Here is a 27,799-nt window from a genome sequence, read left to right as displayed (position 1 = left end):
GTAAGTCATTGTGAAACAGAGTTTTGGCAGCCCAGCTTGACTACATAATGGTCTTACAGTCTGGAGACATTTCCAACACGTCAGCAGTGCAAGCTCTGTATGCACAAACAGGGTCATATCAATGCAACAATTGTGCAATTTCAGCACACACTTCTTTCTAAAAAATGCTTTTTTTTTTCATAAAGTCTCCTTTATCAACTTCCTTCACGTGTGTGAAACCCCCATGGGAATTCTTGCACATGTAGAAATGTTAATATAAATTCTGTCATTGTTCCTATTGCTGCAGCACCTTTTCTAGAAATACTCTGGTTTGGGAAGGGGCTTGGATTTTCTTAAGAGCAGGACAGTGTAAAAGTTAGAATAATTTTACAGTGGTCATGTTGAGGAGAAGTTAATGGGAAGTAATGAAAGTGATATTAAACCCATGATTATATTTAAGTATTTATATAAATCTTAAAATATACCATTCTAATTATTTATGTATTTATTTATTTTTAATAGGCAATGCTTGAACACAGTTATTATATACATATACCTCTAAAAAACCAGTATTTTATTTTCATAATTAGGCTAAAAACTGGAGAAACAGCAGGAGGCATCACACAAAATTTTGAGTGTTACTTGTCACTGGTAATAATTTTGTTCATTCATCAAAATGTAAAACATTATCATTCCTACTGCTGTTAAGCATACTGATTATGTATGCCAATTATTAATTACTGGAATTTCACACAATTTTGATCTTGAATTAGGAATTTCACATAATTTTGACCTTGAATTGGTTTTTGGTATTGGAATGTATTTTATCAATCCCAGAAATTTTATTTGAAGACTGAAAAATTAAGCACTTTGTTATCCTTGGAATTGTATTTTGGTTGAATCACTTGAGATTGTGGTCTCAACATCAAGGGATGAGCAAAATCACAAGAACTTTCCAGTGTAGAAAGCCCCATCCCATTTCATCTTGGTTTGGGTCCTGTAACTGCAGAACCCTGCAGCAGCCTGGATGTATCTCCTGGCACACTGTGAGGCAGAATTAGACTGTTTCTACTCAGATCTCTGCCACCTCCAGTCCAATGCAGAGGTGACATAAAATTTGTGGAGTAGAGAGGGAATTTTCATTCTGATCCTCAGTCAACCAGTAGATGTGACTCATAATTGACCCTATAAGTATTAAATAATTTTTTTCCCCAAAAAAAGCTGTAAAAAATTAGAATTTAATTAATATCCCCCCTAATTAGGTGCTTTAAAAATTAGCTGGGAGCAGGGTTCACCTTCTGCATTCAGGCCATGCATTTTGGGGCTTGGATCTGAATTTCAGCTTGAGCTGTCTCGGGTTCTTCCTTCCAGGAGAGTTTGTGTTTTGCTTTCCTACAAACCCAGCCACATGGCCCGGAGCCAAACCTTCCTTGCTGAGGGCTGAAGAAGCCTTTCAGCCACTCTTGGTGGCCCCCACAGCCACACACACGTGGGCCAGGAGGGGAAAATCCCCCTGAGGACACTGGATGGCCTGCAGGCCACCTCTGTCCCCCAGCTTCACCAGCTCCTCACTCATTTCCTGGGCAGTTATGTGGGTGTAAACCCTGACCACGATTTTTTTTCCCCCTCTCTTTGACCCAGGCTGTTTTCTCTGTTGTCTTCCTGAGCTTCACTTGCAGCCCTCCCCTCCTGCAGTCTTTTTTTTTGGGTACCAATCTCCAGCCCAGGCTCCCTTGCTGTAGCAACCTCAAACTCCCTGAGGACAAAGTCTTTAAAACCTTATTCCATCCATTCCTGCTATTCCCAGCCCATTTTGGGATAATAGATCTGGAACACATCTGCTCCCTCTTCCAAATAGAACCCTTTTAGGTTCATGCCAAGCAGCATCTCCTAAATGAGAAGTTGGATGTTTAAAAATAGGTCCTCATTACTGTACCCTTTGCTGGCTTCCACTCCTGCTCCATGTCTGGGGAACAGATCCATTATGTTAAATTTCGATATTCTCCACATTTTCAAGGTCACATTGGTTATCTCTTTTTTCAGAGACTTTTTACAAACTGTTTCTGGGTAAAGCTTTAATCTCCTGCAGAGGAAAAGCACCCTGATTTGGAAATACATAAATAATTTAATGTGGTCGTGGGAAGAAAATGAGTTTAACCAAGTAAGGATTTAATAATGTTAAATAAATGTCCATGAGAACAATCTAAAGCTGTAAAAAAATATTATTTTTGTTTTGATTAAACTTTCCTGTGTCAACAGTACACCTGTAGTGGATGTTTGCTGATGACAGCTCAGGACCTACCAGAGTCCTGATGACCTCAAAGGTCTTTTCCAACTAATTCATTCTGTGATTCGGAGTCCTGAACCCAGAAACCATTTCCAGAACTTGGAGTTTTGCAGAAAAGAGGAGAATTTGAAGATGCATGCAAGGACAAGAGATCTCAATGCAACTGTATCTCTGTTCCTGTCAGGTTAGATGTGCATGAATTTGATTTAGGATTTAGTGTGCACCTCAGTTGTGCCTTTCATCAGTGAGGACCCACCTTTTTTCTCCATCCCAAAAACCAGCAATCATTTTCCCAAAAAAAAATTATATTTTGTGTTTCAAGCCATATAACACTCTTGTTTTAAATATAATCAGTGGCATAATGGGACTCCTAATTCCCATTTGTTAATTTCTTTATTTTGGGTGGATTTATTTTATCTTGAACATGTAAAGGTGGCTGCTTGTGTGACACTCCCAGCCAGCCACTGCTTTAGCAGCTGCTGGTTGGCTTTCATTTGTGTACTTAAATTCTTTTAATACTAGAAAGTTTCCTTTTCATAAGAGACAACTGAAAACCTGTAAGAAACAGTTCAAATGTCTACCCAGATTTTAACCAAAACCACTCTTGCCTCAGCCTAGGTTTTCATGGCTATTAATTTAATTTATTGTGCAGTAATGAACCATGCAGGATCCAAACTGACCCAGGATTTACTTTAATGGATCATTAACTTGTCAGGTTCCCCCTTCTTCTTTTCCCCTCCTGGTATTTTCTTGTCTGGCCAGAATTCTCATTATCCCAGCTATTAATCCATTTATTAACTTTGGACAAGGATGTATTTCATTAGCAAACACTTAAAAATTAATGATCACACACAAATTAAAAGTCTGCTGTAAAAGGATAGAGTACAAATAGGGTCTGTAGGATGTGGGTTTTATTTACACTCCAAATGAATGGCACACTGACAGTGGTTAAAATTGGTGTCAAAATTATAGGATCATTAAGGTTGGAAAAGACCTGCAAGATCATCAAGACCAACCTTTAACCCCATAGTGCCAGATCTGGGTATTCACAGATTTTCTCCTGACTTCTATATTTACAGAATTCTGTTTTATAAACAATTATTAAAAGCTTGTCTTTCCATAATGTTACTTTAGCAATAATAATGTAGACCGACCCCAAAAGTAACTCCCATAAAAATGTCAGCTGTGCTTTTACATTTTTGTAGGGTTCAAAGGAAGAGTTTCAAACTGCTGGAATAAAACACTGAAGCCAGTGTAGCTACTGACACCCTCCCACTTTGTCCCTGGTTTTCTTAGAAAGCATGATCCAATATTTAGGACCTAATTTTCCTGGAAAGTATGACCAGAAGTTTAGGACTTATTACTGCTGAGTGTTTGGAAAATATATGTAACAGTAATCACACTGGTACTGTCTGCTCAGGCACCAACCCACAGTGGTGTGCAAAACGGGGGATAATCCCTACACCAGTCTGTGAGGGAAATCATTGGTGGTTTTATCAATTCATCCATTTTTAATCTGTAAATATTTCATAAATATTTTCCTTATCTGTAAACATTTCCCAGAAGACACTGCTGGGACAACACACACACACTCTAATTATTCATAGCTGGGCTCTTCCTTGTGTCTCCTTTGAGGCAAGTGATGAAGTGATGTCCCCACCTGAGGGTCACTAATTCTGTGTCAGCCACTTCTCAGGAGAAGCAGGCAGAATATTTTTTTTCCTTTTCTGTTTTGATCCATTCATAGATGCAGTAAGGATTTGGGGTTTTCCACATATGCTAACGTTCACTTCAGTTTACATCACAAATTATCACTCTTGTTCACACAGCCCTGTACATGCTAGAAATCTCTAATAGGGGTAAATGCTGTATCTGGCTGTTCTGCTTTGGTGACAGATGCCACAGTGTCTGTGGCACACTGCAAATGAATATGAAGTGAAATAATTGAAAGGAGCAGTGCAAACCTGGATGGTTTCAGGTTTTGTGGAGCTGGAGTACTCAACACTGTGGAAATGCCAGGAGCTACATCTTGATGTGCACATTCCAGGCTAAGAAATTCATTTGGCCTCTCATTTGCTAACTTGATTGATTTGGAATTTACCAACTAATTTAGTTTGCTGCCAATCTGAGCTCTTCTTGAGCAGGAGAATTCTACTGGCTGCTGAGATCGGTAGACTCACACCGTCCTGGTGTGTCCTGACTTCATCAGCACCCAGAGGGAAGCCAGCCTGTGTTTTAGAACAGGTTGGGTTCCATGGGAAGGAATTTACAGTGACCCTCAGTGTGATTTGGCCAGGTTCCCAGTCTGACCCACTGGGGAACAGGTTTCCCTGCAGAGAAGGTGGCAGCACACCCTCAGGGCTCAGCAGAAACCAGGTCTGTGCCATCCAACCCTGACAGCAGTACCCGTAGCACATCATCTGGCAGGACTGAGCATGAAGCTCTGTTAGAGCAGCCGCAGCAAGAGGAAGATCTGTGAAACTTGCACAGTTTATGTCCCTTGGAGCAGAATGGCTTTAGTCCAGCAGATGTTCCCTGCCTTCCTGACAAATAAAAAATGTCTGGAAAGTGTTGACACAGGACATTCTAGTGCACTTTCTGAATCCTTCACACCTACACTGTGCTACTTTCATTGTACCTCATGTGGAAATGCAGCCAATCACACCTGGGGTTTATATTTCTAACAGGGCGTCTCAATCTTACTAACATCTGAAGCTGCTGGGTCTGGTAGCTTCCTTTGGCATTGCTTTTTTGCAAATGTCCCTAATAAATTCCAGGGATAAGCTTCACTCTGTTCTCATATTATCTACGTCTCTGAGTTATCCCTCTAAATGAACATGAAACTACCTCAGCCAGTCCACGACCTAAAAATGACCTGCAGTCATCTGGTTTGTGCTGAACCACATCACAAGTTATCCTCCCTTCCCAACAACTTCTAGACCAGTGGGAATAAGAAAAGCTTTTTTCCTCATAATCCCTCACACACAGGCTGGAGGCAAGAAGTCTCAAAAGGGTCCAAGGTTTCAGTGCTTTCATCTTGAGGTTACAACAGAACTGCTTAAGAGTCTCTGTCTTACTCATTTTAATCATTTTAGGGATTTAATGTGAATTCCTGGCATGATTTCAAAGCATGTTCTCTAAGTTAATAAAATTATAATATTAAAAGCCAGATAATAATAATGTGCTCTCAGTGTTACAGCTCCATCATGCAGATTGGTGGACCTTTTGCCAGGTTGCCTTTGTTACATTTAATAGCAACCATAACTCTCAAAACCTCATGCAAACTCTAGAAAATTAGGGGAGATTTACTCCCTCATTGGATAAGGAGGGAAAAAACCAAAGGAGAAGAATGTTGTGACATGTTTACCAAAGTTAGGAGGCCTGAGGTTGAGATTCAAAGGTGGTAGTCTGGAAAAGAAGGGTTACTTTGTCCTAATATATTTGTGGATAGGGTAGGAGCACCATGGATGTGCTGGATAACAGCAGTGGCAGCAGCTCACAAATGTCTGGAGGTGATTTTATGGAGATAAACCTCTGGTCACTGGTAAAGTCTTCTCAAGTAATGCCTGAATTAGGTGAGAAATTGCTTTTCTTCAATTCTTGGTCTTTGCCACTGCTTTTCTGGTGGATTTGAGACTCCCACCTAGAGCCAGCCTTAGAACACCTGAAAGGGTGAAGGACACTTGTAAGTCCTGGTGGGAAGACTCTCCCTGAAAGGATTCCTCTGCATAAGAAAACAGCTAAAAATCTTTAAACCATCTCAAAACCCCCAGAGAATGATGAGATTCTTGGACAACTGCATTTTGTTCTCTCTTTGATGGGTTTAGCTCCTCATTTCTAAATTCTTTGTTCTCACTCTCCTCAGGTTCAAAAGTTCTTGGTGTCTATGTAAACACCTCAAGATGCTAATTTTTGCTTTCTGTCTAGTAATTACCTTGATTCTACCAAGCTTTTAAAGCCCTTTAATTTGCAAACCTTTTATTGAACAGCAGACAAAAATCTCCAAAAACCAATAAACCCTAATTTGAGAGTCAAATTGTCAAAATGTTTCTGTAGAAGTGGTAGCTATTGCAATAGTTCAAATTAAAACAATCTTTTTTTTCATCTTTCTCCATCTCATCACCTGCACTGCTGCCAGAGTGGAAATTTTTCTTGGAGTGTTTGGACTGTGGAAACATACTTGGTTTTATTTATTTACTGGATAAAATACTCTCAAAGGTCACCTGTCATCATGAATACAATTTGCAGCAGTCTGATGACTTTTTCACTGCAAATTTATCTATTGTTATTGCATTACCAGTGATAAAATAATGTTGGGAATATAAAAAAGCTAAATTACTAGAATGAGCCTGAAAACTGTAGCCTTGGAGGTAAACCTGTCCTGTGATGTTTGTGTTTTAAGTGCTAAAAAATAATAATAATGATGATAATAATAATTGATGTAGGATTTAAAATATCAAACATACCAGAGCATCCATGTCTTACCTCAACAAAGTCGTGCTGCCCATGTAGACACCCAGAGATGCTTACAAATAAATGTAATTTACCTGAGTTAAATATGATTTTCCCCTAATAGCTTGAACATCTGCTATTATTGCCTCAGAGATTATTATTCCATTCATTTGATTTCTCTTTCAACAGCTATTTAATCTGTGCAAATTAATTTATAAACCATTATGCCTTATTTGTGTTACATTTTTCTTTATTGGTCGATCCAAGTGGTTGGAATGGAGGCAAAGCTCTTCTCAACAGACTGCTGTGAATATCTGCTTCTCCTGGTCCCAGCTGAGGTGAGAGGAACATTGATTTATGTTTCTAGAAAAGATTCTGGGAAAACAAACCTCTCTCAAATGATGTGGAGGGAGGATTTGCCTCTTACCAGTGGGGTTCTTTTAAAGGCTACTTTGGCAGTGGTTTGCATGCATCAAGCAAAATTAAGATTGCTGTTTTCTTTTAACTTCAAAGGGAGCCTTTTTAAGCTCTACTCCTGTTTGTAAAATGAAATGTCTAAAATGCAAATTATTTGGAGGGTAGAAAGTTCCTCTCCAGCCACAGTGCTGCAGAAATTCCAGCAGCAATAATTAAATATTAATCCCATAAAATGTGGGATTTCTTGGGCACTGAGGTACAAAGGGACCTGAATTGATCACGGGTGCCAGCAGCTTCAATGAGAAAAAATAATTGAAACGTTGTAATTTCAGCTTAGTTTTCACAGCAAGACAGTAAAAAACACCTTTTGCTGATGATGGAAATGTGCTTTACACTGTAGAAATCTCTGGAGCTGCGTGGAGCTCATGATCTGAGGTGCAGCACTGGGGCACCCACCCTCCCCCAGGTTAAACTGGTTTGGGGTGAAGCCTTTGCATTTCCCCTCCGTGTGCTTGGGCAAGTTCTGGTCCCATTTGTGCTGGCCATTGAAGGGAGGGCTTCAAGCTCAGCAGCAAAAATGAGATCTCAGGGCTGCCAATCATTTTTAGAGCACCTGGATGTCAAAATTCCTTTAAAAAAATTGTAGCTCAATTTTTTCCTGTGTTGTGCAGAAATCCCAGAACTGCTTTTGGAATATCAGCAATTTATTCTGTCGGGGAAAAGGACTGAACCCCTTTGAGATATGTGTTTTAATATCCTTTAATAATGACATCTAGAGGGGTGAGCCTTCAAGTATGGGAACTTTGGTGTGTTAGTGTGTGTGAAAAGCCAACAGCTCTTTTCTCACCTGTGTGCATCATCAGGACTGTTCCTACAAGGAAAAGAATAAGCTTTCAATTATTGCTCTGATCTCCCTTGTGGCTAAGGGAGTGGATCTGTAGTTTCATAACATTCAATATTTACAGAAACCATCCTGTAAATCAAAGCAATTTATTCAGTCCTGTGCTGTACGTTGTTACATTTGCAATAGTTCCTTTCTTCCTTCTATAGATTTTCATACAGTCCCCTGCTCCTCGGGGGAAGCTTGAACCTGAAAAGAAGTCCAGGGGAATATAAATGATCTGCCCTTTCCAGCTGACTAATGTGGCCATAAAACACTTTAAAATACAAAGGAGACTTCACATCTGGTCAAGTTTACTCATCATAAACACACCTGAATGAAAAGTACTTGTTCTGTGGAGCAGAGCCAAATGAACGACAGACCAAGACAGACATTTTGTGTTGTTATATGCAAGTGCTCTCTCCTTGCATTTCAATGGCTAAATTAGAGGTAATTCAATAGCAAAATATGCAGCTAGCCTCAGGACACATTGTATATTCTTTAATTCTGAAAACTTTCTATGATCAAAAATGAAACCTAATTACAAACTCCCCATTCATGCTCTAAAATGTCAGAGAATTGATGTTTTTCAATGTCAATCCAGTAACAAAGTCAGTCCTGGAGCAGTGATGCAAGATATGTTTTCTTAACCAAATTTATGCTTTGACAACTTCCTGCTTGGAAAAAAAAAAAAAAAAAAAAAGCAATATTAGAGCTGTCCATATCTGATATATGAGCCTTACTGTGTTAGTGGCTTTCATTATGCCTTTGTTTCCAGTTGTCCCACTGCAAAAACGCAGCTCTGGGTGATGAAGTGCTCACCTTTCCCCAAACCTTTTCCCAGGACAGCTCTGCAGCACCGCCCTCTGTGCTGGGGAAAGCCAACAGCCTCCAGCAGCAGCCTGGAAAAAAAAAAAGCTCTGAGGGGCAGGGAGAGAGCAGGCTCAAAGCAGGGGCTGTGCCCAGCAGGGAGGATCCCTTCCTGCAGGGATCTGAGCCTTTCCAAGCACAGGGATGAGATGCTCTCCATGGGGGCAGAGGGTTGGTGAGGGGATGCTCAGAGCCTGCTGCTGTGGTCAGTCACCCATTTCTGGCATTCAGGGATTTAATCCTGGGGCTGGGGTGAAAAGCATCCTTTTCAAAAAAACCCCAGCTTCTGAAAGTGGTAGAATTGTCAAATCTTTGAGTATCTTGAATTGGAAGGGATGTATGAGGAGCATGGAGTCCAGCTCCCTAACAGAAAAAAAAAAAAAAAAAAGGAAACAGAAAAAGAAGAAAAAGAGAAAAATGAAAAAGAAAAAGAAGAAAAGGAGGAAAATGAAAAAGAAGAAAAAGAAAAAGAAAAAGAAAAAGAAAAAGAAAAAGAAAAAGAAAAAGAAAAAGAAAAAGAAAAAGAAAAAGAAAAAAAAGATAGAAAAAGGAAAAAGAGGTAGAAAAAAGGGAAAGGGAAAAGGGGTAGAAAAAGGAAAAGAAAAAAAGATCTAGAAAAAGGGAACAGAAAGCCCTTTTCTTATCTCTCTGAAATGTCCTGCTGGAGTCTGCTGGGGTAATTCCTGATGTTCAGGAGCAGCCCTGCTGAATCCAATAGGACTGTTTGCAAATTAATGCACAACTCAGTGACAGTAAACACACCCGTGTCTGGCCTTGTGTAAATACAAATCAGCCTGCAGACTGTAAGGTAAATACAAACAAAATTCCTTTCCTCCTGCTCAGGAGGAAGAAGAGAAATGGAGAAGGGATGAACAAGAAGAGTAGAAATGGAGAAGGGTTGAACAGGAAGAGTAGAAATGGAGAAGGGATGAACAGGAAGAGTAGAAATAAAGGGTTGAACAGAAAGAGTAGAAATGGAGAAGGGATGAACAGGAAGAGTAGCAATGGAGAAGGGTTGAACTGGTTTTTTCCCTGCTCTGGTTGAAGTACCCTCTGGGGTTTGCAGTGTGTCATTTGTACCATTTCCACTAAACCCTGAGTCTGTCCTAACAAGACTTTCTCTTCCTTCAAAGAAAGATTACACCCCTGCTGCTATCACCTGCAATCCTTCCTGCTGCTGCTGGCATTTCAGTCCAGGAATTGTGCAGGAATTGTGCAGGAATTGTGCACATCCTGGTGCTCCGTTAGTGCAGGGACACTGCCAGCTCTGGCTCTCCCTGCTCTGCTCCCATCTGCTGCCTTTTGTGCCTCTGATTATAAACTTTAAAGGAGGCTTTAATTTGTGCTTTGCAGCCTGTGTAATGCTGATGAGGTCTGTGAGTGAAGATTAGAGCTAGGCAAGTAACACACCTAAAATTCAAACCCCCAATAGATCATTCCTTTTGCAGTTGCAGAAAAATTAAAGAAAAAAAAAAAAAAAAGAAAAAAACAGAGCAAAAAGTTTCACTTGTGTTTGTTTTGTAAAACCTTATAAAAACAACCTTACATGGCCCCAACCAAGTTGAATACTATTCTTTAAAAAAGAAAACAGTCCTAAATTAAGAGTGGAATTTTAGCATCCACTTTGAATTTCTTGGCTTTTGTCGGTTTCTTATATACCCTCATTATTTCAGCAATGTGTTGTTTTTGGTCTGACTAATATTTAGAAATTGTTCCATCCAACCTTTAGATGTCTACTGTTTGAGAATGATTCATTTCTCTTTGACTTCATGAGCAAAATTTGCACAGTGGGACTTTTCCCTGCCCTTGGTGTGTCTCTCCCTGCTCCAGAATTCCCAGTGTTCCACCCCAAGAACCTGTGGGGTTGCCTCACAGCTGTGGGGCAGAGAACATGTCAAAGAGGGAGCTGCAGCTTTGCAGGGATGTGGTTGAGGGAGTCATTTTGCCAGGATGAACAGCCTGGATGCAAAGCACTCTGAGCTCAAGTACTGAGTTATTCCAGTGGGGTTTGAATAAATATTGGACAGAAAAAGTTAAAAAAAAAAAAAAAAGTGAAAATAAAATTTCAATATCTCTTCATGAGATGTTTCTTTTTAAATGATTAAATATTTTTTCAAAGGTGTTCCATAGGTTTGCACAATGATAATTGTGCAGTGGCAGCAGTGATGTGAGCTCCCAGGGGAGGAGCTGGGGAGGCTGCCACCAGTGCTAGGAAAACAGCTATCACGTCCCAGTATAATTGTCCTGAACCAACAAGAAATATCTAAACACCCTGTTCTTTGGCAGTAAATTCTGGATAATCCTCTAATTTTGGGTTATGAATGCCAGGGATCACGTAGTGCTCAGTAGCAGAAGGTTTGTAGTGTGCCAAGAGGCACAGTGATATTTAATATCTCCATTAATGGCACAAAGGGACTGGGGGCACCCCCAGTGAATTTGTTCTGACTCCAAGAGGTCAGAGAGGTGCTGGTGACACACCTGAAGGGTGGGATGCCATCCTGAGGGACCTGGACAAGCTCCAGAAGTGGGACCTTGGAATCTCATGAGGTTTAACAGGACCAAGAGCTGGTGTTGTACCTGGGTCAGGGCAAACCCTGGTGTCAGTCCAGGCTGGGGGGTAAAAAGATGGGGAGCAGATGTAGGGAGAAGGACAGAAATTATTTAGATCCATTACAAAAGCCTCCATTAAATAGATGCTGTTTGCTTTGAGTGATGCAGAAAAACAAATCAAAGAGTGGGACATCAGAAAAAAACAGAAGAGAAATAAAGGCAATGAAATATGACCACTGCTGATGCAGAAATTTCCATGTTTTTCACTTCAAAAGATCCATTTCTAAGTTTCTGAAGTAGAGAGAGGAACAAATTTTTATTTGGTGCAATTTGTTTTGCAGTGATATATTTCCAAAATCTTTCAGCATGTCTGATATTAGGTTCGGAGCCATAATCTTCAAATGTCACATGGAAAAAGAATTTACTGCTGGTTAGGCATGGGATTTCCTCTGGCATAGCATAATATCGAGTCTTGTGATCTATTTACATTTAAAACCAGTAAAATTAATGAATGAACCAACACAGAGGGCCCTTGTCTGTTTGCAGGGTTTCTGAGCTGCCCTGATTTTCTTTTTTAATTTTTTAAGGCTGCAAGTGTTCAGTTTTAACTCGGATTTAGTTTTCAGCAATGCAAATTTTTCTTCATACTAACAACAGCTGTTAGCAATATACCCACATCCAAGAACACGTTTATATGTGACCAAACTCGGTGTAATTGCCACATCATCTGCTAAATTGGCATTACAAACAAGTCCCAGGGGAAGAAACACGACTCCCTCCGTATGTCATCACTTTTGAAATTTCCACAGTAAAGAATCAGCGCTCAAAGCTCTTCTTTCTGTGCTGACAACTCAGATAAGGGAGCTTGTAGTTGGGGCTTGCTGTTTCCCAAGGACTTGGTAGAGCCTTGTTGTACCACTACAAGGGCCCTTTCACGTGGGACAAGCATTTGTGTCATGCTGCCTTGCAGAAACACCTCCCTATCTGCCTTTCATGCAGCTGAGTGTGCCCCACCATGAATTAAATAGTGGCAGATTGCAGAGAAGGAACAGCACAGAACTCAACTTTTTTATCACCTAATTAGTCCCAACATAAAAGTTCTGTATTTTGATGGTAGCTGTTAGAGCTCTCCTATCACTGTGGTTATTGCCCAGGCCACTGCAGGCTGGAAATGTTAAACAGGGACAGCATTTTGAGTTTCTCTGGCTAACATAGCCCATCAAATTGCCTCTCTCTGCCACAGATGCTATTCCAAGTTATTATATTACAACTAAATGTGTTTGGAATGATGTCTGGCTATCAGCATTTTGTCATTAGAAGAGAGAAAGGAAGACCAACAGTAGACAGATATTGCTATCTGGACTGTAATGAGTCCCTGAGGGAAAATTAAGGGGTAATTGTAACAAGCCTCTGGATGGACCAAAAAAATATTAGTCAAATCTCATCTGTTCTCCAACTTCCTTCTTTCTTTAAACTGTCAGCACTTTCTGTGCCTTTTGGCTCAAAATGCCTGTCTTCATCTCAGCTAAGCCCCATACAGCTTTTTACTTCCTTGCAAAGTTTTCAAAAAGCTTAAGAGGCTGCTAAAAGTGTCATTTTGTATGCGGTAGGAAATCCAGTTGAGCTGGATGCACTGATGGCTTTGTCAGAGTATTTACACGGAGCAGATGTGGGGGGAAGCTCTCCCTGTAGTGTCAGCATCTCTAACCTGGGAGGATCTGCCAAAACCCAGAGCCTGGTGTCTCTACCTGACTGCTCACACCAGAAATGAGCCCTTTGTTTGAGGCAATGGATGTTGAACTGGAAAAAGGGATTAAATCCATGATTTCATCATGGACTGTTTTGCTTCTTATTTTTCTTCAGGAAAATTGAAGTTCTTAATTTTCGTGGCTATATAAATAACTCTGCCTCCAGTCCCAATTTTTTTTTTTTTCCAGTTCAAAGAGCCAGTGAAGTAAAGATCTCTCCTTTAGATGGAATAAAGGTGCTTTCCTGCCCTGGGTGTGTTCTTCTCCTAGGTGCCTGCTAGGACACCTAAGCCCAAGTTTCTAGACTTGTCTTGTAAAATGGGAAATTGAGACAGCCAAATAGATATCTGGTTGTTTTCCCATGTTGTTTGGTGTCCTTGTGTTACTCTCAGCTCTTAAGATGCAGAGAGACAAAATAGTATTAGGAACATCAGAATATTTGATATTAAAATGCAAATCCAAGCGCAGGAGATGTACAGTGGGGAACACTGTGATTAAATTCAGAAAAAATGTGACATTAACCCAATTGCTGGTGTGCTCACAGATAGTCTGGAGGATCTATTATAAAGCTGTGGTCCTGACTAAGCTTCTTTGCTAATTAGTTACAATTTTTGTCCCCTGGAAATAATATCCTGAATGTGAGTTACCCACCAGCTGTGGTGCCTGTCCAAGGAGGGTATCAGCTCTTTGTGATTATTGCAGCTCACCACTGTGAACTGACTTTATGTGACACAGAAGAAATGAATTCTCAGGGAATTATTGGATCCTCACCATTTTTCCTAGAGCAGCTCAGACCTGCTGAACACTGCTGAGCAAACCCACCTGTGGGAGAGGGTGGAAAATCTTGCAAACTCCCCAGCATTCCAAGCCAATGCAGAAAGAAGCCAAGGCACTGTCAATATTTATATTTAGAGCTAGAGATACATCTTTTAATTTTACTTTATTTCTCTTTGAGGGTGGGCCACACTGGAAGAAACAAAAACCTGTTGAGCTTAAGACAAAACCAGCACATTACTCTGCATTTTCTTTTCCTTCCCTCACAGTTTCCTCCACTGACTTTGCTTCAGCTCTCACCGGACCAACAAGCTCTGAGAACTCCTATAAAACTCCAAAGTGAAAAAGAGTGTGCCTGCCAGGTGGGATTTTTTTTTCCCCAAGTGCTCACAGATCTAATTTTCACCACATGTGAACAAGTGTTCACAGTTTTAAAGATGTGTTGAGTAATTGCACATGCGAGACATCTTCCCTTTAATGCTCCCAGTGTGTTCAAACCTTTTTTTTCTGTGAGAACACCCCTGTTAACAACGGAGTTGTGGCCTTTAGCTCACACTTAAGTGGGTACTGCTTTGTGTTGAAATATAATTGGTAGCACTTGCCTGTTCTTATTCCCTCAGCTTAGCTAATGAAAGACACTGCCATAATCTCCTTCTCTTAGGATTAGGGTTTGAGCCTGGAAAATCTCTGCTACAAGGAGCTGGAGAGGCACCTGCAGCTGCCATTGCTGGGGGTACCATTCCTTTTTGGACCAAAATTGGAAAAAAGGGTGTTTACTGCCTTCTCTTTTGGGTGAGGATGTGATGTGCTGCTTCTACACACCAATAAAAGGAATGATCACCTATGGGAAGGGGAGTTGTGACTGGTAAAATGTGCAGGATACCTGACCACCTTCCCTGTGACAGCACAGCAGATCTTCAGTGGTGACTGAACAGTTTTCAAGAGAGCTGAGGAGGAAGAGATTTACCATCAGCCTGGTTACCCTCTTCGCATGCACTGAACCAGGAGAGGGATGACTTAGGCAACAAAATTCAATTCATCACCATCCAAAACCCCTGTCCTTAGGGAAATATCTCCTTGCCTGGCCAAATGTCCCGTAGGACTGAGTCTGACACCACTGGCATGAGATAAACCAAAGAGGAAAGGGTCTGAAGGGTGATAGAGCTGTGGGACAAAATTAAATACAAATGGCAGAAAGTGAGATTTGAATCAGTTGAGGGAACAAATGCAATTTCTGTGAGATAGGACTCAAACAACAACTGCATTTTCTTGGTTTCTCTAAGTCACTCTTCTCCTGGCCAGTAAATCTGTGAGAAAGTGGTAATGAAATGTTAATTACCTCCAAAATTATCTGCCTCCAGTTACTGCTAGAAATGGCATGGAAAACAACAAATTGTTGAACCTCATGGTGAGAAAAAGATGACTTTTTTCTTTTGCTCCATTGTTCTGAAAATGTTGTATAATATGGGGTTTTTTTTTGAAATAGCACACGGTAAAACCTCATAAATGTTTTTTTAAATTTCAGAAACTATAACTAAAAGTCATTTACTCCTGGTTATTTCTGGAAAGGGGCTGCCCATAGCCTGTCTGCAGGGAACACTGAGTCACCCACCTCTCCTGACTGTGTTTGGAGGAACACAGGAGTGCCTACAACAAAGCCTTGGGTTTCAAATCCAAGCAAACAAGCTGCAAGCAGCACTTACATTTACATTTTTGTAGTGATCAAAGGTTTTGGCCAAGTCCAAGACTCTGCTGGTGTGGAAGGAACAATTTTTGTCATATGAAATGTGGCTGTCCTGAATCAGAGACAAAATAGAAGCTGCAGGTCTGTGGCTGAGCAGCCGAACCTCAGAACCACAGAATCAGCTTGGTCAGACAAGAGCTTTAAGATCATCACTTCAAACCTTAAACCCAGCACTGCCGAGCACTAAACCAGGCTTTTAAGAGCCACAGCTTCGTGCCTTAAATCCCTCCAGGGATGGTGACTCCATCACTTTGCTGGGAAGCTGTTCCAGCCCAACTTGGGGCAACCCTCAGCACCAAACCCCTGCGAGAGTCACGCCCTGGAGCATGTGAGAGGCTTTCCCTGTGGGCTGACACGGCTGCTCCATGGGCTGTATGCAGAAACTCTCCTCCTTTCCAGGTGCAGGGGTCTGTCTCTAGTCCAGCCTGCACAGATAAAGTCTCTGGAGATGTGCTTATGCTTATGGCATCATTCAAGACAGGAAAAACAAGCGAGCGCTTTTAGATGATCAACACCTTCAGAAAGAAACGTGTTCATTAGAGTTATGACAGCCCCAGTGATTCGTTAGTGGGAAAGAGGTTATTATGCATTTGTAGATATAAACCAGAGCTGATCTGAACAGCCTGAGTTCCCTTAGTAGCAGCTTATTACCAAAGAATTAAAGGTTGCAGTGGGATCTGCATCTAAAATTGGAGGAAACTTCTCGGCCAGCAATCCTTTGGTGCTATTACTGTTTTTAACTTGAATTGCTCTTTTCCCTTGTTGGTATTTGCTCTGTGATGTGTGTGTGGAGAGCAACTGTAACACTTCTCCAGAACAGTATAAACTTGTCATATTAAATTTCACTTGGAAATTAAAAGGTTTCTAATCAGCAGAGTGGTGAAGCTCTGGAACAGCTTTCCAGGAAAAATGGAGGCCAATAAATTTAATCATAATGAAGCCTGAACAGTTTATAAAAAGGATTATGTGACATAGTCCTTGCAACATTTGGGGACTGAAATTGAAGATCTCTGTGTCTCATTTTCCAAGCTCTGTTCCTATGTCTGGATGTTTCTCTCACAACAGATTTTTGCAGATAATTCTGTGATCACTGCTGCATGGAGAACACCAGACAGTCAATCCCAGGGTACCAGTGCCCTGTGTTTACAGCTGCTAAATTTCAGTTAAAAAATGTCAAATTATTTTTTAGTGTTGCCTCTTCGTGCAGGCAGTGGAGGTGGTTGTTACAGGACTGAAGGGACTCTAACACAACAGAGGTACAGCTGTGGCAGGTGAGAGGCCCAGTTAACCCAGAACTTGGTCTTCAAGTGTAGCTGAGAGAAAAGACCTACTTAATGAGCAGAGAAAGTTTGTGGTAGTGCTTCTTAGAAGTCCTTTCCTAACCTCCAACAATTCAATGCCCAGGGACCTCACAGAAATCAGATCTAGCTCCTCTGGGCTTCCTAAACTCTCCTCTCTGATTTTTCTTCTCCGAATTAAAGCAGCCACTTTTCTAACATTTAAAGACTTTTGACACTGGTGCAAAGGCTTCCACAGCAGATCTGCACTGCATGGAGAAGCTTTTCCTTCTGATGCCTGCTTGCATAATTTAATGAACTGATACCAAGAGTGTCCAGGAAACTCCGGTGTGCTCTCTCATAGTGCCCTTCATCCACCCCTTTCCATACTGAGCCATCCTGATCTGCCTGTGCAGAATCCAGCATTATCTTGGTTATCCTTCCTACATGTACAGAGATTTTTCCTTTCCTTTCCTTTCCTTTCCTTTCCTTTCCTTTCCTTTCCTTTCCTTTCCTTTCCTTTCCTTTCCTTTCCTTTCCTTTCCTTTCCTTTCCTTTCCTTTCCTTTCCTTTCGAGACACACTAAAACTACAGATAGCATTCCAGATTAAGGCATACCACAGATTAATAAGTTGACATAAAGATGTTTCTTGCTTCTTTCCTAACATCCCAACATTCAGTTTTCTTTTTTTCATTAGCTGCTGAGTACTGAGATATTTTCATGGAACTTTATATTCTGATCACCAAGTCTCATTCTTGAACAGCTTCAAGCCCAGTTTCCATCATGCTTTGCGATTAATTGGAGCTGCTCTTGAGAATGAAAATACTTTTCTTTCCTCTCTTAAGAGAGAGATTCAGTCCTAACTCAGCCTCTAATTCCCTTGGTGGGGTTGGCCATCTTGGCTTCCAGTCTATTTCTCTGCCTGTTTTCCATTAAAAAATAAGATACAATCTGTTTCTGCCTACAGTTTTGGTTGCCTCTGTGCAGCACAGCTGCAGGAAGGTTACAGGTTTTGTTACTTGTTGGATGGAGCTGCAGCTCATCCTTACAGCTGTGGAGATTATCCGTCCTAACGGCATGTGAAACTTGGGATGTTATCAGGACTCCTTGTTTAAAGACCAGCTCTGAAATTAACCATTCTCTTCAGGAAAAAAAAAAAATAAATATATATATATATAAAATAAAAATTTCACAGCCTTTGTTTGCAAAAGGAATTAAAAATTGAGTCATATTTGGGGCCTTTTCTTAGCTGCTGTGATCCTCATAGAAACAATGCATTTCAGAGTTTGCTCTCTGTATTATTTAGGCTATAGAGAGTGAATTTATAAGCAAATGCAGGAGTTTCCCACCAGCAGTGGAGTGTGTGGGAAATATCAGCAGTAGTCCAGAGTGTCAGCACATTTCCTTCTCCTTAGCTTTATTTAGTCTTATTTAGTCTTTACCGCTAATTACCATTCGTTTTTGGCTGCTAATGTTAATTTTTGCTAGATTTTTCCCCTCTAGCCTGCTAATTCCCTAAGAGATTGTTTTGTGTAGTCGGATCAGTAGTTTACATACTTTATCTAGAAACTCATGGTGTTCTTTTCTTATCCTAAACAGCCAGTGAAGCAAAATGGGAACTGGAGCAGGCACTTCCCCAAAAAACAGGCTCCACTGATATTCTGCTTTGCTAGTGGGCAAATCACAACGAGCTGGCAAACTGCAAGTCTTGAGGTTTTATTCTTATTTATTGTATGACCCTACAAAGCTCATACAACACATCCACAGAAGGAGCTAATTAATAGGGTGTCAGAAGGTCTGAGCAGTGCTTTTTATAGCTCCTTTAACCCTTGTGGGAAGCTGTTGTTCAAGGCAATTTTGGCTGCTGGCTGACATTTCTGTACGCAGGACAATGGTGACATTTTTTTTCCAGGGATTTTCCAATTATGGCTATTGGAGGTGAAGTATTCCTGGATGAATACAGTTTAATGTTATTAATCACAAAGGACAGTATTAAAAAAGAGGTAGCTTTTTTCAGCACCGTGTAAAACATGATCCTGCACACTGTCTATGGGGAATTTGTAAGGTTTTTTTAGAACAAGAAAACTGAGTGCTATGAATCACGTGGGAGTTTGGTTGCAACACCCAGCTAATATTTCATTTTATCTGATAGTTCCTGATTGAGTTTATCTTTTAGATACCTCCGTCACCTGTGGATATTCAGTCTTTCCCCTCTCTGTTTAAAATTAAATGCAGAATACCAAACACAGCCAAAACCATTTTTCCCTTTGCAAAATGCTCAGCTCCAAATGGATCAAAGAAAATTGTTGTGCATGAAAGCAGGTGTCAGCAAACAGTAAAAAGGTAAAAACAAGGAAAAAAAACAAGCAAAAGCCACCCCCAAAACAGCAGCATGCACACAAGCTCTCTGACTGCACTTATATAAATGAACTGCACATCCTGTGGGAAGCAAACCACCCAAATCAACCTTTGAGAGACACTTTTGAAAAATTCCTTTTGGAAAGCCAAAATTTTAACTGAACTTTTAGAATATTGACTTTTTTTTTGGTGCTGCTGGGACAAACAGTGCAGGTCTTTGTTTGGTGCATGCTGAGGGAGAGATGCACAGATGCTCTTTCCTGGAGGGTTTTCTATCTGCCAGCCTTGTTGTTTAACAGCAGTGATAAATAAATGATAACATTTTGCACTTCTGCAGTCACCTGAATCTAAAGAGCACCAAATGTGCTCAAAGAGAATCTTCTAGAAACTGGGTAAAACTGCAAAACTCTTAAATCATCCCAAACCCAAACCCGAGGAAAAGCAGTGTCAGAAATGTCGCCTTAGTGATGGAATTACTGCCAGAGCAGATAAAAAAAGAAACACTGCTTTGTCTTGAAGTCTATTTCTCATATTCATTATGGGATGAAGCTCCAGAAGGAGAGGAAGGTTTGCAGTTCAGTAGGATTTCCAGCAGCTTGGGAAATGGCCACACTCTTCAGCCCTGACGGTTCATGTAGAGGTTGATCTTCCAATGAAAATGAGAAATTACCCTGTAAAATGCTTGAGACAAAACTGATATTTCTGTGTGTTGGTCAGCTGTATCACAGCAATTTGTTCTGTTTGAGGTGTCCCTGCAGCACTTCATGAGAATAAATAACAGGAATAAGCAAGGAGAACAGTGAGTGCTTTGTTTGTGATATTTGGTGTTGGGAAAAAAAAAACCCCAAACAATTCTAAAAAAGTCCTGCACTCAAAGGGACCTTGTAAGAAACCACTCCAAGAGTTGCAGAGGGCTGCAGCTCCTCTCTGCCATCAGCTGTGACCCTTCTCACAGCCATTTTCCTTGCCCTTTAGGTTTCCATGAGCATTCCTGTGCCTATCTGCCCTTTATTACAGGGAGATTTTCGGCAGGGGACTGTAAGTGTTGGAATGTGGGTATTTAGTGTGTGTGACTGTATTTGGGCAAGCCCCTTGCAGTATTTATTCCAGAATTATTCACAGAGCTCCTTGATCTGGATTCTCAGCTTTCTTTGTGAGAACAGTGGAACTGGAAAGGCAGTGAGAGGCTCAGGCTTTCCTTTTTTATTGCCTCAATTTCTGCACAGTGCAGTTGGGGAAAATATAGGTGAGTCCTTGGTGTAGCTTTGGTTTTAATGTTCCTTTTGGTTATGGAGTGGCTCACTATTTATGAGTCTATAGTTTTCAGTTCTCATTTCTTTATCTTCAAAGCCTGGCTCATGTTGATGTTACCTGTGTAAAAAATTGAAACAGTGGATGTGCACTGAAAATCTCACCAAGTTCTCCCACTGTAGCAGCCTTGATTAAAATGAAAATAAATATACAGGCGAAAAAATGGGACCTAAGATTTTGCATTATTCAAAGGAATCCTTTCTTTTTTTTTTTTCAAATGAGGCTTTAATAGGATTATATATGTATGTTTTATTATATTGAAACTGGCATACCATTCAAACCTAAAAACCCCTTTTCATAGTTGTATTTAATGATTCCTACTTCTTTGAAGCTCAACATATTTTCACCATATGGCAAGCATTTCATTTTTCCTATTTTTCTAGTGGAGATTAAATTAAAATGGTTATTTGGTTTAGCAAAACCCTTCAACCTATATGTGCTGCAGGTCAAGGATTCTGTAGGCTTATTCCTCACTGCCATCCCATACTTTTCTCAACAGTTTGTTCCAAAACCTGATGAAGTCAACCAAGATATTCCCACCTACACCAGAGTTCCATGCTAAAATTAGGAAGCAGTATTTCTTTTTATGCACTGAAGTGTTCTGAATTGAGTAACCCTGTCCTGAGTACAACATAAACTCTGATGTTTGGAAAAAAAATCAGAAAAAAAAAAACCAAACAAACAAACAAAAAAAACACCAAAAAATTGCTACAGGCAAAGAACCACGCAGCAGGGAGAGAGGAGCTTTGGACTCCATCTCTGGATAAATATTTGTGTAAGAAAATTTAACCCAGTTCCCTAAAAATCGTGTTTTGTTGTCCAGTGTCACAGGATCACAGAATGGCCTGAGGTAGAAGGGATTAAGGAACCTTCCACTGTCCCAGGCTGCTCCAAGCCCTGTCCAGCCTGGCCTTGGGCACTGCCAGGGATCCAGGGGCAGCCCCAGCTGCTCTGGGCACCCTGTGCCAGGGCCTGCCACCCTCACAGGCAATTCCTTCCCAATACCTAATTTAAACATGTTAGTGTGAAGCCATTTTAAAGAAATAATTTTTTTTTAGATTTTTTTTTTTGCAATTATAATAGGTATTTCTGTTGTTACAGAATGAAAGCCTCAATTGCACTTGATGCAGTGAAATTGAGTTTCCCTTTAATGCCGTGGGAGTTCCAGCACAGACTGGCCAGCATTTCTTGACATTCTACCTTCCCGAGTACAAAGTGCAGCTGGGAATCCATCTGTTGCTTTGTTTTGTTTTGATTTGTTTCCCATTTTGTGCTGCTTGGTTTGGCTGTCAGGCAGAGGGGGAGCTCGGGGTAGGAAGTTGTGGATGTATCTGTCATCTCACCTGAAGCAGTTCTGGAGATTTCTATAAACTGTATATTCTTTGGCTCCTCTACAAAAATGTGAGAATATTCAGATAGAGCTGTAACTGATGCTACATCCGCTTCTTGGAAAAAAAAAAGAGATTTAATGTAAAGATAAATCAAGAGTACAAAAGACCTTTCTTCACTTTCATTTATTCATTGCATATTCAGTTTGCTTTTTATCACTCTTTGAGCAAAAAATACCCTGCACACAACTACATCTCTGCAAGAATGAACCCTTCCATTTCAGTTGTGTTTTCTGTGCAGAATTCCAACCATTTGCTTGGGACATGGAGAACTAATCAGTGTTAAAATGTAAAATTATCCAATTACTCCTCTTTTAAAAAATAAAAAAACCCCAAGCACAGTTTGTTTTCCTCCCCGAAAATCACATAATTTCAATTTATGTGTTTTAATTTCCATGGTTCTTTCTTTTTAAAAAATAAAAAGAAGGTTTATTTTCTCTTTCCCTCTGTCTAATATGATAAGTTATTTCTCATTAAAATGCAGTTTTCATTATTCCTTAGGCTATTAGATGTCACTGACTCGAACAAAGGAATCTTCACATAAGTCATTCTGCTTCCAGTCTTTCATTTTCCTATCAAAATCCTAAGGCTATGGTTGTAAGAGCATGAATTTTTGTCTTGAAAGACACAAATTGTCTTTAACTCTATTAATGTTAATAATATTTTATGGCACTCTAGACCTTGGGATGAAGCTCCTCACTGTACTTAAATGATATTCCTGCTCACTCTTCTTTTCCCCTACACACATTTTACCACCTGATCTCTGCTGGTGGTGCTTGCAGGGTCCTGTGCTCATGGGTTGCATGAATTTCCCTTTTAAAATGTTATTTTTCTTTTCCAGGTGCAGTTGGCTGGGTGCCTGTGTGCAGTACATGCAGTTTGTTTTTCCAGCAGCCGCCACTGCTGTGGGAGCAGAGCTGAGCTGAGCTGGAGGGACAAACCTCCCCAAGCCTGCTTCCCAAATCCATCCTGGGCAATATTTACAGGAGTTTCAGCTGGAAGCACCGGTGCCAAATGCTGACTGCTTTGTTTTCATGTTTTACCTTTGTATTGCTCAGTCAAAACAAGTTAATTTTGAATGGAATGTTTTCATTCTAAGGGAAAGAAAAAAAAAGAAATCAGAGCAGCTCTTTGTGAGGTGTTATTTTTAGTTTTACCACTCCAAAACAGCTGATAGAGTTCTGATTTCTGTTGTCTATAAAACTTTTAGGTTTCGACCTTGCACTCTTATTTATTGTTGCATAAACTTTTGTATTACTTTTTAAACCTCTCTAGTCAAGGATTTACTCCTGGATGAGCACCCACAGTCACCCCATGATATAGCACAGCAGAAGCCAGTGCAGACAAATCCACATTTCTTGAAGCATGAAACCCCTGACAACAGCACGGAAAATGCTTCTGTTGGACAGAAAACCTCTAAGATTTTGTCCCACTGGGTTTGGTCTTTTCTCACTGTTTTTTGGGGGGGTTTTTTGTCCTCATTGTCTTATTATTTTTCTTACCTTATGCAGCATGGAAAGAGGAACTGAGCCTTGCCTTCAAGAATTCACCAGGCTGAACAGCACATTGCACAGCCTGGGAAGGGAACAACATCATTTAGAATTTATTAGTGCCATCCCTATTCTCTCAAGCTTCACAGCAACTGTTTCTGCTTTTCCTGCTCCCCCCAAGAAGTGTGTGTGTGAGGGGAGGAGGAACAGAAACTGCTCCTGAATTGCTGGCCCAAAGAAATTCCATTCTGCAGATGTGGTCAGTGTCAAAATTACCTTTATTTTCTACTCTTCATATTTGTTCTGTCAGTATGTGGCTAGACTGGATATTTTAGTGCAGAGGTAATTGAGGGAGCTAATTTCTCACCAACCTGTACATTATAAAAAAAAGTTATTATTAATAAATTATTAATTATAATTATTAATAATAAATAATAATTAATAATGCAGCTTTGCCTTGAGTATTTGGTCCAGGTACACCTATTTGTAAGACTGTACAGGCATTTTTATAAATCAGAAAAATCCCCAAGACACAGTGAGTAATAACAGGAAGATAAAAACTCTGCAATTCTGCTTATGTTGTCTCTTTGCAGGTTTGCCAGTCTGACTGTATTCCAAGGTGATGAATACCATGGGTGAGTTCTGTAACAGCAGGACTGTGTGTCAGTTCAATGTCTTTCAATGAGTCAGGTACAGATTATTTTGGTTTTCTTTTAGAATGATATGAAACTCATGGTCTGGTTTGATTTCAATATCAACACAGGTGAGACTTGTCACTTTTGTCTAATTTTGCCTTGAAAGCTGCTGGTGGCTTTTTATTTTATTTTATTTCCTAAGCCAAGTAACGATACAGGAGAAATATATGAAATATTTCTTTGTCTGTCAATGTTAAATCTTGTGCTCTGGCCTTTGCAAACTGAGCTGTGGGTTTGTGGTTTGGTGCATTTGCAAACCTGAGGCCACGCTGAGAAAAACAGCAAACAAAAGCTGAGATTTTTGGCATTGCTAAGAAGCCATCGGATCCCTCTTCTCACCTCCTACACGAGGAAAGAATGAGAGCTGGTAAAACAAAGTCTCTGAAAAGTTTTGTGTTTTCCTGCTTGGATAGAACTGAGGGGATGTGAACTTGTATTTTCCTATATATAAGTCAAAGCAGTCGTTTCAAAGTACGCTTACACAAAAATAATCCTACAATAAATCCTCAAATCATGCATACCTTCAGACAGCCAACATGAATTCAGAAAAGAGGGAAAAGGGAGAACAAAAAGGGGGAAACTGAGGTGGAAGGTCCTGAAGGGAAAGGAAATAACTGTGAGGAATTAAAAGTAGAGAAAAAGATTGAGAAATAAGGGGCGCTGAGATAAAGATCTCCCTACTGTTCACATCCAGGATATGTGGCTGAATCCCAAGATTCTGCTAGCCAAGAAAAGTGCTGGATGCACAGAAATCCTGCATCTTCCCATGGCAGAGAGCTTAGTTTGGGTCTGTCATTACTGCCTGTGAAGTAAACACAACCATAAAAAGGGAAAAGTTCATTTTATTCTGCTTCATTCCTTTTATTTCATTTCAATTCTCGTATTTCCAACCAAAGTAGTTTTATTCTTTACACATTTCTTCCCATGCCAGTGGCCTTGCTTCCAACCTTTTGACTTTGGCAAGAAGCAGCCTAAGTCAATAAAAAAGAACTCCAAGTGTCGTGCACAATAAAGACTTGGGTACAGTTTTCCAAATGACTGTAAAGAAAAATTTACTGAAAAGCAGGCAAAGAACTCATATCTAGAAATCAAATCTCTGCTTGTAAAAGTCAGAGGTTAAATTCTTTTATTAAAACAGCTCTTACATGCATCTTTCAGGCATGCCCTATCCTTGCTTAAATATTTGAGGGGAGGGAAATCACTGGGATAGGCAAGATCATTTCCATAGATGTATGTCAGAAATCTACAGTGCAAAATTAAATTACTTCCCTCTTCTAAATGACATTTCTGATTTTTACTTATCAAGTATTATGGGCTCTAATACAACTTTTGAAAGGCAAAAGGAAAAGTAAAATAACAGGAACAAAAGACACATCCCAGTGTGTATTTATTTTACTTTGTAATTCATGTCTGTCCAATTGTGCTGCAGGGTATTTAGTTTATGCAATGCTGAAGTTTGAAAACTACACCCAGAATTACTTTTGGATCATATTCTGAAGATATATAACACAGGAATGATTGATTTATTTGCATGTTCTGCGGTTTTGTATTTTGCTCAGTTTGTGCCTCAATTCTGACGCAGGAAGGCTTTAAAAAATCATATTCATAACAAAGGAAGAGGAACATCTCTATCCAACTGCCATTTTCTAATGTCAAGACTAAATTTTAAAACTAGGCATCGACTTTTAGATGGTCAAAACAGAAGTCCCTCTCTTGACTTCCACAAGTTGAAGAGAAAGATTTGGAGCTGCTTTCCTAAATAATAAAAGATCCATAAAATGGCTGCTCCTCTCAGGCAATGGCTGCTTTCACAATCCCATTAATTTTACTGGGTGAAGTACTGGTCTCCTGAGAGATGGAGTTCATTACTTCATATTTTGTGCCCCCTTAATGGATATGCTTAATTACACAGCTTCTGGTGTGAAAGAAAGGCGTACGAGGATGTTCACGTACGGTTTCCCTTCGTTGGGATTTGGGAACAAGCCTCCACCACCTCTCCCAGAAACACAGTGAATTTTGGCCATATTGCAGAGCTGGGAACTTGCTGAATGCCTGGCCACAGAAGGCTTTTCCTGTTGTGTCCCAGTGCAATAAATATTCTGGTTTTGGGTGGCCTTTAGTTGTGCTGTGCCAGGGCTCATTCTCTGGGTTGCCAATGGCACTCATGCTCTTGACTCCCTTTGGAGATTTTCAGCATGGAAAATATTTCCTCAGAACTGCCCAAGCATGGGCATCCCTTGATTTTTATCTGCTGTGGAATAAATATCAAAATCACCCCCTCTTGGGTGGTTTGTTTCCCTCTCAGGAACCCTGGCGTTGTCACAGTTGAGTTATATCAGTATGGGGGAATTGGTGCCATCAGGAGGGACTGGGGGCTGAAAGCTCTGCACCCGCTGCTCTTGCTGTCAGTGGGCAACAGGAGACAGCTCTGCCAGGACTTTGGGGGCAGAAGTGGGGAAAGGAGGTTTTTTGAAGGGCCATAGCCGGGATGCAAGAAGGAGAAGAGCTGCAGAAGGTGAGCAGAAGCTTGTCCATGAATTTTGTGGAATCCAAAAGCAAACACTTCCACAATCATCTCTCCTCAAAAACATAGACTGGATTTTTTTTTTCCTTTCCCAAACTTCCCTTTTGAGTTAATTCACAACCAAGCGGGATCTCCCCTTCATCACTAACTGGGCTCATTTTGCTCCTCTGGGGTTGAATATCCCCACAGGCTCACTGCTGCTCTTTTAATTTCATGGTAAGACAGAGATGTTTCCCTAACATCATTTCTCTAGATCAGGTTTCATTTCACTAAAATACATAACTTCACTCGGTGGATAACTAAGGACACATGTCTGAAAGGCAGCTGAATTAGGAGGAGTTACATCAAGGATTCTTCTTTCATAGGCAGGAAGAGAAATATCACAGAGGGGGACAAAGAAAATCATAAGAAAGCACCAGCTCCGGTCATGAATTTAATGTTCCTTAATGAACATGCCCCAGATTTTGGGCTCACTTTTTCCAGTTGTAGTTTAAAATTCTGAAAATTTGTCGCTTCCCACCTGCATAAATGTAGGTTATCTGATATGAAAAATTAAGACCTAATTCATACTCCCATACTCCCATAATTTTTTTGCTCTAAAATAAGGTTTATGAAAACCCCTAAGTGGTGAGGGGGAAACCTATCTTTGGACATTAACTTTCATCTCCTACAACAATCCAAAGAAAGAAAAATATATAGAGAGTGGGATCTGACCCAAGAAAAAATGCTTTTCTTTCGTAACTACCAAAATGCACCGTTTAAACCCATACTCTCAATCTAGTCCATCCAGATGGTGGATGCTCCTGCAGCTCTTATCAATGGCAAGACATTCTATTTATCTTTCCAATATTTGTCTTTTAAACTACTCTGGAAAGTATGTGCATGAAACAGATCTTCGTAAAAATTGCATCTTTGAAATCAGAGCTTCAATTTGACTATAATACTGATATTAAAAAAACTGTCACTGAAGAGCTGCTTTTTTTTGTCACATTAAAAACAAAACCATAGCTGAGAAACACTACTGAGACTCAATCAGAGACAGAAAAATAGGGAA

This window comes from Motacilla alba, chromosome 6 (genome assembly GCF_015832195.1).
Source record: "Motacilla alba alba isolate MOTALB_02 chromosome 6, Motacilla_alba_V1.0_pri, whole genome shotgun sequence".
NCBI lineage: Eukaryota > Metazoa > Chordata > Aves > Passeriformes > Motacillidae > Motacilla > Motacilla alba.
Note: the sequence above shows the minus strand (reverse complement) of the source record.